The following is a 15,466-nucleotide window of genomic DNA, read 5'->3' on the forward strand; positions in this document are numbered from 1 at the left end:
TGAGAGAGGCCAGAAGGGCAGAGGGTTTGGAAACCGATGAAGGGTTTCGTCCAATAGCACAGACCTATAGGGAAGACCCAGAGAAAGTTGTGAAGGTATTTGATGCCGGTAGTTGTTGGGGAAGATGAAATAGGACAGCCTTATAAATATGATTACCTGGCAAAAGATGCTGAGAATATGGAAGCCATAAGCAAGATTGAATTGAAGACAAGCTTTGAGATACCAAACCCCAGTTACTGAACAACTAGAAAACAATGGTACTGCCGACTGGAGGTAATCCCCCTCTTGATGAAACAATACCCTCTGCTTGCAGACAGGTCCAAGGGTCAGAGCAGACCCTGCCAACTTGGCAGAGGGTCCAAAAAGCAGTTTTTAGGGTTTAAAATATAACGCCGTATGGTAATGCAATGATTCTTATAGGTTGTATATAAATGTTGTAGGATTTGTAGCTTGTTCTAGATTGGTTAATGAAAATTAGAATATTCAACACAGAAGATGATTTATTGTATTGTAAACAGCAACCGTCATCTTTTTTTCTCTCTCTCTCTCTCTTGCTTCTCTGACCTGCTTTGGGCTGCGTCTGGCAGCCCCGAGCAGGTCTCCTACACCCAGGCACTTTCACAATAAACCCCATGCTCTGAGACCTGACGTCAGAGATCTCTCGTGTCTGTCTCAACCGTCCAAAACCGACAAACAGACCCTCTAATCCTACAGGCTCAAATCTTACAGGTAGTATTGGATAAGTTGTTGATAGGAATCTAAGTTGTTAGAAGCAGCATGGAAAGTGTACAATAATCAGGAGTGAAAGCTCATAGCTGCATTAGGGGAATGAAGCCCAAAAAGGGGGGGGCACTGCAGAGGAAGTAGTAGAGGCAGACACACAGATTGGTGTGCTATTTGTAAAGAGAAGGGCCATTGGAAGTGGGAATGTCTGGGGGGAAAGGGACAAATAGGAGCTGCTGGAACATGGACCCTGATCATCTAGTAGGGATCCTAGTGTTAGAAGATATGTGATGGGGATAAGAGGTTTCATCCCCAGCTGAACCTCTGGTTACATTAACACCAGGGAGTAAGAAAATGGATTTCTTAGTAGATACTGGAGTGGTATATTTGGTTTTTATTACATGCAAGGGAAAATTTAGTCAGGAAATGATTAATGTTGTTGGTGCCACTGGGCAAAAGGAACAGCGGCCTTTCTTTAAACCATTAAAATCTGGAATTGGTAAGCAGGCGCTAGCCCAGCAATTTCTTTATATACCTGAATGTCTGTGCCGGTTTGAAGGCAAACCAGCAGGAGGAATTATCCCCACACAAATACCTTGCGAGAGATTTCAAGTCAGAGCTACAATTTAGTAGGAAAATTACAATAAAGGCAATAGTACAGGAACACTAGCTTGAACCGACAAAGTCAGAATACAACTTGACATCCTGTTGGTCAGGGTGGTGGTAGCAGTCCAATTAAACGGTGGCTGCAGTCCCGTTGGAGTGATGGATGCGGTCTTGTTGAAGCAGTGATCCTGTGGAAAGGTCTGTTCCTTCTCTGGAGGTCCAGTGGTGGTTGTCAAGAGCTCTTGTCCTCTGGGTGTCCAGTGGTGACATTATGGTGTCCCAAGCCCCAGATTATATACAGGCAAGAATGTTTGGTACCTCACCCAGGGTGGGGAATTTCACAATGGGGAGATGTAATTCTATGAGTCATTCTGGGGAGTCCTTGACAGCACATTAGCAGAGGTGGCCCCCTCAGGGTGGCTGCTGCTTCCCCGGAGAGAATTATCACAGTTGAGTCATGGAGAAGATAAAGAAACACTTCTTCACCCATTTTAACAGTTAATGAGAAAGTAATGTAGATGGTGGTAGAATACATACTTTGGTTACACCTTACATTGTAACCCAAGACAATGCCCCATACCCTTACTAGAAAGAGGTGTATTGAGTAAATTACATTTGAAAAAGGAAAAATCCAAGTTTGTCTTTCTGAAGACAAGGTCTTGGAGGCCCAAGTCATTCTGTTACTTCCAAATCCTGAACCTGAAGCAGAAATACCTGAGGAAGCGGACAACACAGTCACCCTGCTTCTATGGGCCACTGGAATTCCAGGATGAGCTCCAAATACAGAAGTTGTAAAGTACCTTTTGAAACAATGCCGGACTAGTAAGACATAAATAATACCCTTTGAAATTGGAAACTAGGAAAGAACTTGAATTGTTAATAGAAACTTTTCTTGAACACAAACTGCCAGGGCTCTGCGATAATACAAAAAGAAGTATCAGAAATGGGGCTCATGAGAACTTATTCCTGCACTTTTAGATAAAGGCAGGGTCATGCAAGTGGCTTAATCACCAGTACCAAATTTAAGCTGGTTGTGGGTGATTTAGGGGGGCTAGAAGTTATTACTTTAGGGGGGCTAGAAGCTGGATAATAATTTTCTGGAACTGATTTAAGAAGCTAGAGGTTGGATAATGATTTACTAGGAGCTGCCTGCTGAAAATAATGTATCATTTGCTTAATGATTTTGTGCCTGCCTAGCAAAAGGGAGGATACAGAGATGAAAGCCAAATAATTGATAAAAATTACTTACTGTGACTGAACATCCTGCTTTCGGACCCCAGAACTGGTTCAAGTTAGCTCTAAGGTTTGGACTTGGACCAAGAACTTAAAGAGCATGCACAAGGAAACAGGGTGAAGAGTTCATCCTGAGGAAGACTACTAACTTCATCTCTCATTTATCTTCCACAGCCACTGGGACCCTCGCCCACAATTAATCAGATGGCACTGCACTTGCTCAAGCATATATAAATAAACTTTGAGCTCATTATAATACAAAGCAGGGATAGGTAATGAATATGTATAGGGGCTTTGTGTAACATCATGCATATGTAACCTTGTCCCAGATTAGAGACAAATTTCTCTAGGTGGAGAGTGCTCCGAACAAATGCTTCCCCCTGAAAGCCAAGGGCTCTGGCACCCCCTCCCCCACCACAACAGAATTTCTTAGATGAAAGTGAAAAAAACCTATTGATTTAACAGAAAATGCATAGTGCCCTGCAAGGCATAGGGGAAGGGGAAAAGGAGTTATTAAACCTGAGTAAGCAGCTGGTGAACTTTAATGTCCTTTTCCTCAGATGTAGCTTCCCCTCTTCGGGGGTCCCCGGGGGGCTAGGCAGAGTTGCTCCAGTAGCTCCCTGGAGGATTCTCGTCTGCCATCCTCCAGGGCTCCTTGGGTTTTCCGGGCAAGAAAGCAAATTGGAGAAAAGGGTCCAAAAAGAAAACGGTGAAGAAGCAATCCCGGGGAAAAACTAGCAGCCTCCACAGCAGCCATAGCAGCCAGTCCTAGGAGTGTCCTTTATTCCCCCTCTCTCCCCAGAAGAGAAGCTTGGGGAAAAGTTTTCAAAACAACCCACACTTCTCCCAGCTGCTGAACGCAGTTAAAGCTACAGAACCACATTTCTGAGCATACAAGCGAACGATAGGGAATACAGGAATATTATAACATCACCCCAAGACAAACCTGTAACCTGATATAAACCTAGTGAAATGCTGCTGAGGTGTGCATGCTTTTGGAGGGGCTTACCCCCCATGCACCTCTGTCGCTGGAATAAACACATACCACTTTATAACTCTTTGAGTTATGGAGTTAATCCGTGCCTCAGTGGGCTCCTCAGTTTACAATGAGCTGGTTGAGTTTATCCTGTGGCCAAGGGAATCATGCAGCTCTGAACAGGCCAGGGCCTACTCAGGTTAGCATGTTTTGTGGAAAGACTGTGCCTTGGAACTGGAAGGGTACTTGCACTTTGGTAGATTTACTATTTCACAAGGACAAAGGAGTCTGGGCTAGGAAAGAGATGAGGTTATCTATCAAACTCCTGAGCCCCTTTCTAAAAGAGCAGTTAACGGAAAGGACAAAATCCTCATCTGTGCCCCTGAATTCAGGAAAGACTTTCAGGAATTGAAACATGATTTCATGACTGTTCCTGCATTGGGACTATCGGACTTAGAAAAACCTTTTGAACTGTTTGTGCATGACAGGTTCCATTTGACATTGGGGGTATTGAAATGACAGCTGAGATCCTGGGAGAGACCTGTTGCATACTTTTCTAAACAATTTGATGATGTCAGCAAAGGATGGCCATCCTGCCTTTGGGCAGTAGCAGCAAAAGTCCTAATCCAGGAAGCAAGAAAATTAACCCTGGGACAGCAATTGACTGTTTTTGTGCCCCATACGTAACTGTATTGTGTTGGAACAAAAAGGAGGACAGTGGTTATCACCAAGCAGTATGTTAAAATACCAAGCAGTATTGTTAGAACAAGATGATGAGGAGTTTAAAGCAACTAACCTTATGAATCCAGCAGTGTTCTTAACAGCTGACCCAGAAAAAGGGGAAGTGGCCCATGATTGTTTACAGAGCATTGAACAAGTGTAATGCAGTTGAGATGACCTACAGGACACTCCCTTGGAAGAAATGGATTGAGAACTCTTCATGGATGGGAGCAGCTTTGTGAAAAATGGAATCCAAAAGCAGGGTATGCAGTGGTAACTCACCATGAGGTAATAGAAGCCAAAGCTCTAACCCCCAACATATCAGCTCAGAAAGCAGAACTGATTGCATTGATGAGAGCATTAGAGCTCTCGCAGGATAAGACTGTAAATAAATATATGAACTGACTTAAAATTTGCTTTTGGAGTGGTCCATGCCCATGGAGCCATTTGGAAGGAGAGAGGGCTGTGAACCTCTCAGGGATCCCCTGTGAAACATGGACAAATACTACAGAGATTGTTAGAGGAGGTGCAGCTACCTCGAAAGGTGACAATAATGAATTGTAAAACTCATCACTTTGGAAAGACCCCAGTAAATATTGGAAATTGCCTGGCTGACAAAGAGGCCAAGGAGGCCTCTGGTGGGGACATCCTGTTAGTCTTACCCAAGAAGTATTGGCATTTGGACAAGGAGGCTGCTGATTTTCAGGCTGAAGATGAGATATTGGCAAAATTGTTAGATGCTGAAGAGAGCCTTGAAGGATGGTGGATCACACACAGCAAACAGGTAATGGTTCCCCAACACCTAACGAGGAAAATCACAGAGGAACAACATAAGGTGACTCACTGGGGAATAGAGTCTATGGTAGGAGCATTGAAGCCTCAAGTTTTGAGCATATGAATGACTGGTATAATAAAAAGCATTGTTAAAAAGTGCCAAACCTGCTTAAAAAACAATACACATCAAATTAGACAGCCTACACCTGGGACTGTTAAGAAAGGAAATTGTCTGTGAGGCTGTTGGCAAATAGAATTTGCACAGCTTCTGCGGCAAAACAGGTACAGATATTTATTGGTACTGGCATATTCCTTTTCAGGATGGCCAGAAGCTTTACCTTGTCACACCAACAAAGCTAGGGAGGTGGTAAAGGTTTTGTTGAAAGAAATTATCCTGAGGTTTGGAGTGACAGTGGGAATGTCATCAAACAGAGGTTTACGCTTCATTGCTGAAATAAGTGCAAAACCCAGATAAAACGTTAGGGGTAAAATGAGACTTGCACACCCCTTGAAGACCTCTGTTGAGCACGAAAGTAGAAATAATGAATCAGAGTATAAAGAGACAAATAAGCAAGATTTGCCAATAATCATATTTAAAATGGCCAGATGCCCTTCCCTTCGCCTTATTGAGAGTATGAATTAGACCTACATCCAAGGAAAAGGTGAGCCCATACAAAATACTTTATGGGTGACCATATGAGGTTACAGAAAGCAAAGGGAATATCCAAATCAGTGGGGCTCAGAGCCTAACAGAATATGTTATATCCCTAGGGAAGGTGTCTTCTCTCTACAGATACATTTTACTGGAAGCACCCACAACATTGGATGTCACAGCCCATCCATACCAACTTGGAGACTGGGTTTACCTCAAAACTTTGACTGCAGAACCCCTCTGTGAAAGGTGGAAGAGACCATATCAAGTGATCAAGTGGAAGATGTGTTTAAGTGGATTGTCGCTGTTGAGCCGCTAGCAGAGAAGTAGAAACCCAGGTTCTCAGGCAAGAAAAGAGAGAGACTTTATTATTTTGATTTCCATATATATAGACTTTTCACAGGTCACCCAGATTGGTCAGTCAAAAACCTCCCCCTAGGCCTAATTGGCCAGGCCTGAACTGCCCAAATCTCAAGACCCTGTTTGCAAAAACATCTAAACTTTATCTTTGTTTATAAAACACAGCAAAATGTTCTCACGAGAAAGACCTGTGCTAGCCACAGTGGATGACATCATGGATCCCAAATTTAAGTGCGATCACAAGAAAACTGATTGGCATAGTTTTCATAGTTTTGAAATTAATTGTTGGTTTATGGATTTATTCCAAATTTGCAAATTAAGATGCAACAGAATGCGTAGACCAGGTTGGTATAATAAGTGACTATGAGACTTTAAAGAAATTACATTAAAGTCTCAAAGGGGGAATTTGTTACCGAACAAGATATATTTCTTTAAAATGGAGCCTAGGCAGCAGTGGCGGGAAATTGTTGAGAGGAGATTTAATCCGTGAGATAGATAACAGATGATAGGCAAGCTTTGGGTGATGTCCATGTGTTAGAAAAACAAATGAAAAGTTTAGGGCCTGACATGCTTCAGTGCTCTTAGACTTGTGAGAGAAATTTATTGTTGAGACCAGGACACCAAGAATGAAGAATTTATAAACCACAGACACACATTACAGAAACCAGAGATGAAGAAGAAACAAAGACAATTACTAAGACTCTCCCTAACAGGGAAAAAGATAATAAAAAGACTGAAAATGTGGACTAATAAGCAAGAAATCAATAACCAATAGAAGATAAAATGCTAATTAATGAAGAGAACTGAGTAATTTGCAAGCCAATGAACACTAATTCATTTGTTTGCTAAAATGTATAAATAATCAAAAGTTTTGATAACTGAGGTGCATGTTTGGTGGAGCAATCCCCATGTACCTCAACTCTGAATAAAGTAATGTCTACTTTCTAACCTAACAAACTGGTTAGAGAGTTTATTTCCCAATTTTCTGTGAAAACTGAGAGACAAAACCCTCTATTTCTTTCAAAAATTCTACTTATAACAACAATTTATGTGTACATTGATATAATCTGCTCTTTCAGCAATGAGATAAGAGAGTATTTGACTGCCCTACAGTTCTCTTAACTTCAGACTTGCTGTGGTAGTGTGGCAGAATGCTCCCCCCTCCCCCTTCTCTCTCTCTGATTAGTCTCAAGAAATGGATGGCTCAACTTAGGTTGATAGCCTAATCAAGAGCTATCTGGTGCTGGCGACTGAAAGTCTGAAAAGACACTCCCCTGTGGAATGTAGAGAGAATGTGAGAAATTTTCAGTGACTACAAATACACACTTTTATCCTATAAAAAGCTCATGAAATCTCAGAAAGGTAGAAGCTTTCTACATGGACATTGGAGCATGAAGTAAAGCCTTCTCCCCAGGGTCTGGACGCAGCCCTGTGGTTGTGGCTAGCATAGGTCTTTCCCATGAGAATTCCTTTTGTGTTTTATAAATAAAGTTTGGATGTTATTAAAAACAGTGTCCCAAGACTTGGACGGTGCAGGCCTGGCCAATCAGGCCTAGGGGGAGGCTTCTGACTGACCAATCTGGGTGACCTTTGAAAACTCTATATATATGATGAAATCAAAACAATAAAGGCCTTTCTTTCTTGCCACTGAGAACTGGATTCTTCTCTCTGCTAGCGGCTCAACAGCGACATGTGGTACTTCCCTGGGATTGAGTGAGGAAGTCTTAATGTATTCCAGCTCCAAAATTGGATTTGGTAAGATCATTTGAGTTTCCTAAATTGTATTATTCCGGCTAACTTATAGGTACCTTTCTTAACTTGCATTTCAGCTAGCTCAAGCAAGCATTTCTTAACTTGCATTATAGTTCAAGCAAGCATTTCTTGCATTTTTAACTATTCTTATAGTTCAAGCAAGGTTTTACCCCATAATTGCATTTTTCGCTATTATAGTGTTGCAATTATGTATTCATTGTGTGTTTATGTGTGTCAATCTGTTCTATGTTTGTATGTTTGTTATTTTCTGTGTCTAATAAATGGTATTTTTAGACAAATCGGCCAAATATCAAAAAATCTTGCGAACAGGACTAAGTCTTGGGGAACTAGCTATCTTAAAGCCTGGCAAACTGCAAAAATACATAAAACTCCTGTCTCCCATGCAAGACATAAATGGCACTGTGAGCAGGATATTTGGCAAACGATTTAAGAAATTAACAGCTAAAGAGCTAACATCTTATTTTACGTAAGCACAAAATTCACATAGCTATGAGTAACTCTCTATATTGTGTAGTATATAAGTGTCTAGCTTCTTTGTTCTGTTATCTCTTACATCTAATAAACCATTTTATATAAAACCTAAATCAACCATCATTAACTTGCAAAATGACACTGGGTTTAAAAAGTGCTAGTCACTCACTCTAAATAGATTGACTGCCGATTGCCAAAGGCCTAGGCAATAAGCAAAAAATCTATCCACCCTGTCTATAAGCAAAATGTGTAACAAACAATCCTCAGCAAAAAACTTACAAAAAACACAGATGTTACACTCTGCCAATCGAAACTAGCCTAAAGTAAGAAAAATCCATAAAAAATTGCATAAAGCACAAAACTTGCTAAAAACTAACTAATCTCCCATGTACTCGCTTTATATCTAAAAATTGCATGTAATTAGCAAACAAAAATGATAAAAGAAATTCCAGAGTTGATAACTCCACCTAAAAATGAAAATTATGAAATTCAGAAAAACTCTGATAAAATTAATGATTCAAATGTTGAATTAAATCCTCACAAAAGCATAAAAACCCCTATCTCTAAAAAAGGAAAAGAAAATCTCTTTAGCACAAACAGTGTGAAGGGGGGGGAGTGGAGAAACAAACTCCTCCGTTTCAAAGAAAAAAAACTCTAAGCAAAATTCCAGCCCTCTCTCCCCCCCATCTCTTTCTCTCTCTCTCTCTCTCTCTCTCTTGCGTTTCTACATACCTTTCACAAACCTCTAATTCCTAAGTATACTCTTATTTCTTTCCGTATATTATCAACATGCTTTAAAATCTTTTACGTGTGTATGTAGTGTGTGTGAAAATGTATAAATTAAATCATGTCGACATGTATCTCGGAGACACCCGTATGATATAAAAAGGTGTGAATGTGAGAGTAAAGTGAGAATGAGTGTGAAAAAACGCCTTTTAAATGCTACATCTTTCTGTATACCTGTAAGATCCTCTTAAAACTCCTGTGCTCTTTTTGTGCTAGATTTTAGCAGTTGCAAAGCTAAACATCATTTCTTTTTGCTTTACCTGTTTGGTTTAAAAGTAAATCATCTGAAATGTTTCCCCCACATGGGCTATTCCGGGAACAGCCAAAATTAAGTTTTTAAAATGCAAATGAGCCATTGACAAGACAAACAGAGGGCAATTAGAAGCCCCTTCTTAGTAAAGAAAAAAGCTGTAAAACCAGTTTTTCCTGTCCTGTCTTAATTTACATATTAAAGGCCAAAAATATCTCTCTCTCTCTACATTGCAAGAAAAGGCAAGCAAAAGAAAAAAAAACAAAAAAACCCCACTGCGACATGTATTTTAAACTCTTAAGATCAGAGCTGTTTAGTTTTAAACTAAAAAATATACCAATAAAAATTAAAAGCTAACTAATCAAAGAAAAAACCCCAAAAAAGTATATAATTGATTAATTAGCAATTTTAAATTAGTACCACATAAAAATTGTGAACAAAAATTAACACGCAAAGAGAAAAAGAAAATTTAGTTTTACTAAAAAATCTAAATTGTTCTTTCTACAAACTTCAGTTCTAACAAACCCTATAAGTTTGTGAGATAATAAATTTAATAAATAATTGAGTAAAAATAAATTAAATTAATGCAACTATCCACAACTATATCACCTTATATATCAAAATAAAACTTAATAACTAATTCAGAGTAACATCTCCAAAACATCTAACAATTATGTTTAAGCTTTTTCCAAACAAGCCAGACCCAATAAAGCCTTGCAGACAAATAGTCCTGGCTTACCCTAAATTCTAAGGTAAAAAGTGTAGTTTACTAATGCTTCAGCCAAACATATTGGTGTTGTGTATGAAGTGCAGAGCAGTGACTCTGAATATTGAATATGAAAGAAAGTGATAAAATAAAGTTTTAGAAAGTGCACAAGTGGGAGAGTTAAGGGCTGTGTTGCTAGCAGTAAAGAAAGGAGCAGAGAAAGTGTGTGCAAACTTTTGTGCTGTGTGAGCTAGTTGCACAGTGGTTGTGTCAGCAGCAAGTGCTGAATGGCAGGTGAGTGAGAAGAGCAGTTTGGCAGAAGGGAAATTGAGAATAGCTATTAGCTGAAGCTCGAAATCGAAAAAATCCAAATAAACTGAGTTAAAACGCATCCAAATGACCACACATTGCAATAATTTTAAAAATCTATCCCAAATTAAGATTGTACCAATGATGCTAACAAATGCTCGAAAATCCATAGCCTAAGTAGCTGCTGGTTCTTATAGCTACCAGCATAAAATCAGTTCCCAATGGGTGTGTCCCCTATAACAAATCTGGTTTTGCTGAGTGCAGAACTCTATTTCCTCGCAAACCGCCCCTGCACTGCCCCCGTCTGACAGCAGTGAAAATAGCGACGTGTTTGCAACTACAGGCCAAAAGGGGGAATAACAATTCTCAAGAAAACATATCTATTATTGCTTAAATCGTATTGATTTCATTGCTCTAATAACCTTAAATGTTTAAGTATACTTTCACCAGATAAAAGCTAAGTGTACCTGAATGAGAAAGAAAAGCTACTCAAGCAACAAGAGAAGAAATCTCTTCAAGCAGCAAGAAAAGCCTGTTTACTACCTACACAACTAAAGAAATTAATTCAACCTCCGAAACTCCTGCAAGCGAAGAAGCCAACTCCAGACAAAGAAACCATACTGGACTGCACAGTAACTAATGAATTTACTGTAACTGAAATATTCATTGTAATATTGTTTACATTTTTCTTATGCTTACAAGTTATTATTTACAGTAATGCATTATGGCTAATCAGCCATCTCAACAAAATTCTAACAAAACCCTAATAATCGTTAAAGCCTCTGTATATACAGATGTCTAAAAACACCAAAAGTAGTTTCACGCCAAAAAATAAAGTTACCGAAATGTATCTGTAAAATTATAGTAAAAATCTATCTCAAGTGTCATTCATATCTAAACATAGCTAAGAAAAACATGTTGACCACACACTAGTGTGCCTGTTCCAAACAATATAAAACACTACTAGCTTTGTAAAAATAAAACTAAAAGAATTTTCTAATATTAATGTTCATTAATAATATATAAATTGTATACCAAAAATTTGCAAAAATTAGAACCAACAAAAATATATAGATCAAATGATGACCATCTTCTCTAAAAAGAAAAACTTCAAAAAGAAAACCTTATTTAGTACTATTGGAGCACTAAATGATTCAATGATCTTATTATCTCAAATAATGTTTTATGTATATATATATATATATATAGCTTATCTAATTTCTGCAAGTATTACCTTAATATATCTATGACTCTGATTGTCACAGTGGGAAAAATTTCATCCTAAAATATAACTCAAATTACAGAATCAATTTTGATACTCCCAAAATAAAATATAAATTCCCAAATAGAATTATATTCCAAATAATTAAAACAATTTTTATTACATCTTTAACTCCCCTGAGACAATCAAATCAATTAATATATGTGTATATGTATTCCTTTAAACTGTTATAGAATTGTCTAACATTTAACATGTTAAGCAAAAACAGGTGAAACACTGAAGAAAACAACTAAAGAACACAAAAGAAGTAAAAGAATCGCCAACCATTGACTAAACTCTTGCAGTAACTACTATCAAAAAACTGCCTTCACAGACTCTTCTTCGTTCCTGATTTGCATCACATCCTCCTATGACCTTAAGATTCAAGTGGGGGAAATAATCTACCCTACATAACCTTATAGCAACATAAATAACTTGTTAAATTGTCTCCAATTACTATGGACATTCTGAAGTTAATGTCATATTTTATGATCTCTTAGTTGTTACTACTACTGTTTCTTTTTATATATATATTCTGTTACATAATCTACTACATAAACCCATAAACTGAAGCAACAGCAAATGCTTCCTATTAACATAGTCAAAGTTCCATTAGAGAATAATACAATTTGGAAACACAATATATACTAAAAATTTAACAAAAATACATATATTAAAAATGTGAGTGCTTTTTATAACATGGAAGCAAGAGACACCTGCACTGTCACTTCATGAAGTAAAAGTAGTGTCTTTGAGTCACAGGGGTGGATTGTGGCAGAATGCTCCCCCCTCCCCCTTCTCTCTCTCTGATTAGTCTCAAGAAATGGATGGCTCAACTTAGGTTGATAGCCTAATCAAGAGCTATCTGGTGCTGGCGACTGAAAGTCTGAAAAGACACTCCCCTGTGGAATGTAGAGAGAATGTGAGAAATTTTCAGTGACTACAAATACACACTTTTATCCTATAAAAAGCTCACGAAATCTCAGAAAGGTAGAAGCTTTCTACATGGACACTGGAGCGTGAAGTAAAGCCTTCTCCCCAGGGTCTGGACGCAGCCCTGTGGTTACTGCCCTGGGATTGAGTGAGGAAGTCTTAATGTATTCCAGCTCCAAAATTGGATTTGGTAAGATCATTTGAGTTTCCTAAATTGTATTATTCCGGCTAACTTATAGGTACCTTTCTTAACTTGCATTTCAGCTAGCTCAAGCAAGCATTTCTTAACTTGCATTATAGTTCAAGCAAGCATTTCTTGCATTTTTAACTATTCTTATAGTTCAAGCAAGGTTTTACCCCATAATTGCATTTTTAGCTATTATAGTGTTGCAATTATGTATTCATTGTGTGTTTATGTGTGTCAATCTGTTCTATGTTTGTATGTTTGTTATTTTCTGTGTCTAATAAATGGTATTTTTAGACAAATCGGCCAAATATCAAAAAATCTTGCGAACAGGACTAAGTCTTGGGGAACTAGCTATCTTAAAGCCTGGCAAACTGCAAAAACACATAAAACTCCGGTCTCCCATGCAAGACAGGTAGTAAGAACAAGGAACAACATTTTTCCCAGCGGCCACATCACCACCATGAAGTAAAATGGTCAAAAAGGCCCAAGCTTCTGAAGGCCATACAGACTAGGGAGTTCACACTCTCCCCAAATTGCTCAGGTCCATACCAGCTGCCAGACAGATCCTGAGCACAGTTTGTACATAGTCAGGTTTAGCACCCTTCCATCTCTACAGTCTTCCAAAATCACCTAACCAGGTTTTATGCAATCTGCAACCCTCCCATGCCCAGCTGAAACACTTCTGGGCATGCAATGCACATACTTGTTTTTGTGCAGAGAATACCACTCCGGTGGGCGGCAATGCAGCCCTCAAAGCATTGCAGGAATTTGGAACTGGAAAAGTACTCCACACAAAACAGTAACTGTGTCTTATGGCCACAAGGACACCACATAGGCCCAGAAGAGATCCAGTGTCATTGCTATAACATGTAGATATGATTCAGACCATGGCCCTCAATGCCAAAGCCTATTTTATTTAACCATACAGATGTGACCCCATGAGGCTGTTGCAGATACAGGTTTAGTCTATGGAGCTCAGCAGAGATCTTTAGCTTTGCAATGATAGACTAAAGACAGACAGAACTACACTCTGAGCAACTGCAGCCACATATAGAACACTGAGGTGGCTAAAGGGACCTCTCTCCCAACCCTGTAAATCTGACACACACCACATGTAAGGGTGGAGACACTTGGCATGAGCCTCTTATCTGCATTTCTAGGTACTGTCATATCTTAAACTGGGGTGTGTTGTGCCTCTGATGAAGGCAGCAGCTGTTACAAGGGGTTGATGTGAGAGATTTGCAAGCATTTATTTTAGATCTTAGTTGAACCTTCTGTTGGTGATACCACAGCATATCTCAGTCTATAAGATCCCTTAATGCTGGTTCCTGTCTTGCTTTCATCACAAACACTGAATTTAGCAGAAAAGTTGTTACAACTGTGGCCTCACAACTCCATGATTGGAAACAGAAAGACATGCTATAGAATGACCTACAGATATATATGATTAGGAAGTTGCATAAAGATTCTGAATCATGACTATTTGGCCTCCACCCAGCTAGTATATAACGTTATCTTATAATACCAAACAATAACTACTGGTGCAATTCATTTTTTGCATTACAATCGCGACTTAGTTTATCCCAGTAAATGCAATGACGTGCATTAATTGCATAGTTAGCGTAGGAAATGAACTGTAAGTTTACATGCTGACAACAAAATAATTTTATTCCATTAAGAGAACAGAAGTTATTTGAGACCATGGCAAACTTAATTAAGTTTCATTTGTTTTCTGAGATAGCCTATCAATAGACTATATATAAAGCCCATACAAAACCATTGTCTTGGTTTAGGACAATTTAGAGGAGAAAACCTCTGGGTTGAGTTATCTCCTTTATAGCTGCAAATAAGGAATCAATGCAAGTAGACTAAGTGAAAAAATAACCCTTTACTAACAAGCGGAACAACGTCAGTAAACAACAGCAAATAACCACCAGATATAAACTGTCCGAAATCCCGTGGACTCCCCAAGATGGTGGCCGGGATTTCAACCACGTGGGTCGGGGGACAAAGGGAAACAATAGTACCAGTCTTTTTCCAAACTGCCCCTCCCCTCTGTTCTCTTATCCCTAGCTCTGCTTATGTCCTGATGGCTGCAGCTCCAATTGGAGTTCTTTCAGGCCCAGGGGCTGGAGAGGTCACGGAGACAAATTTGTTTTTCCTAGAGGCAGGGGTAGTCGAAAGCAGGTGGCTGGGCTGGGTCCTCCTGGCTGACAGCGGCTAATGGTGGCTTGAACCGGAGCAGGCGTCATCACCCTTTTCTCTCGGTGAAGGTGCCGCTGTTTTCTCGAAACCGCAGAAAGGAGGAGAAAGCGAGACTGCTGCTAGGAAACTGCTTTTGTGGCTGTCTTCTCTCTGCAGTATGCGAGGATGGTAATGTTTCCGGGGCCGGTGGGCAGCAGACACAGCGAGTGATGGACTCACTCATGCCTCCTCCCCCTGCCTCGCTGAGCGAGACTGCACACCGCCTCTGGAGCCAGCTCTCGCTGCCGCTTCTCCTCCCACGATATCTCCACCCCCCACACACCGTGAGGGGCGAGAAGGGCTGCTTCAGAGGTTTTTCGCGTGCACTGAGGCAAACACTTCCCCCCAGCTGTGAAATCTTAAAGATACAATGACAATTTTTTGGGTACAAATGATCATGGGATACCTTATCATTACAGGTCACCCCCCAAGACATTCTACCCCTTATCCCATATAATTTTATTAGTGTTGAGACTCTGAGCTTTTTGCCCCCTTCCACCAG

General features: G+C 39.6%; 1 protein-coding gene across 2 annotated transcripts in view; it reads right to left on the reverse strand.

The window, feature by feature from the left end:
• The window catches only part of LOC146425317 (homer protein homolog 1-like), a 327,102-nt gene that overhangs the window by 151,275 nt on the left and 160,361 nt on the right, over positions 1 to 15,466 (reverse strand). The gene's annotated exons all lie outside the window — the stretch shown is intronic.

Source organism: Lichenostomus cassidix, chromosome W (assembly GCF_008360975.1).
Source record: "Lichenostomus cassidix isolate B80296 chromosome W, HeHo_3.0, whole genome shotgun sequence".
Classification (NCBI taxonomy): domain Eukaryota; kingdom Metazoa; phylum Chordata; class Aves; order Passeriformes; family Meliphagidae; genus Lichenostomus; species Lichenostomus cassidix.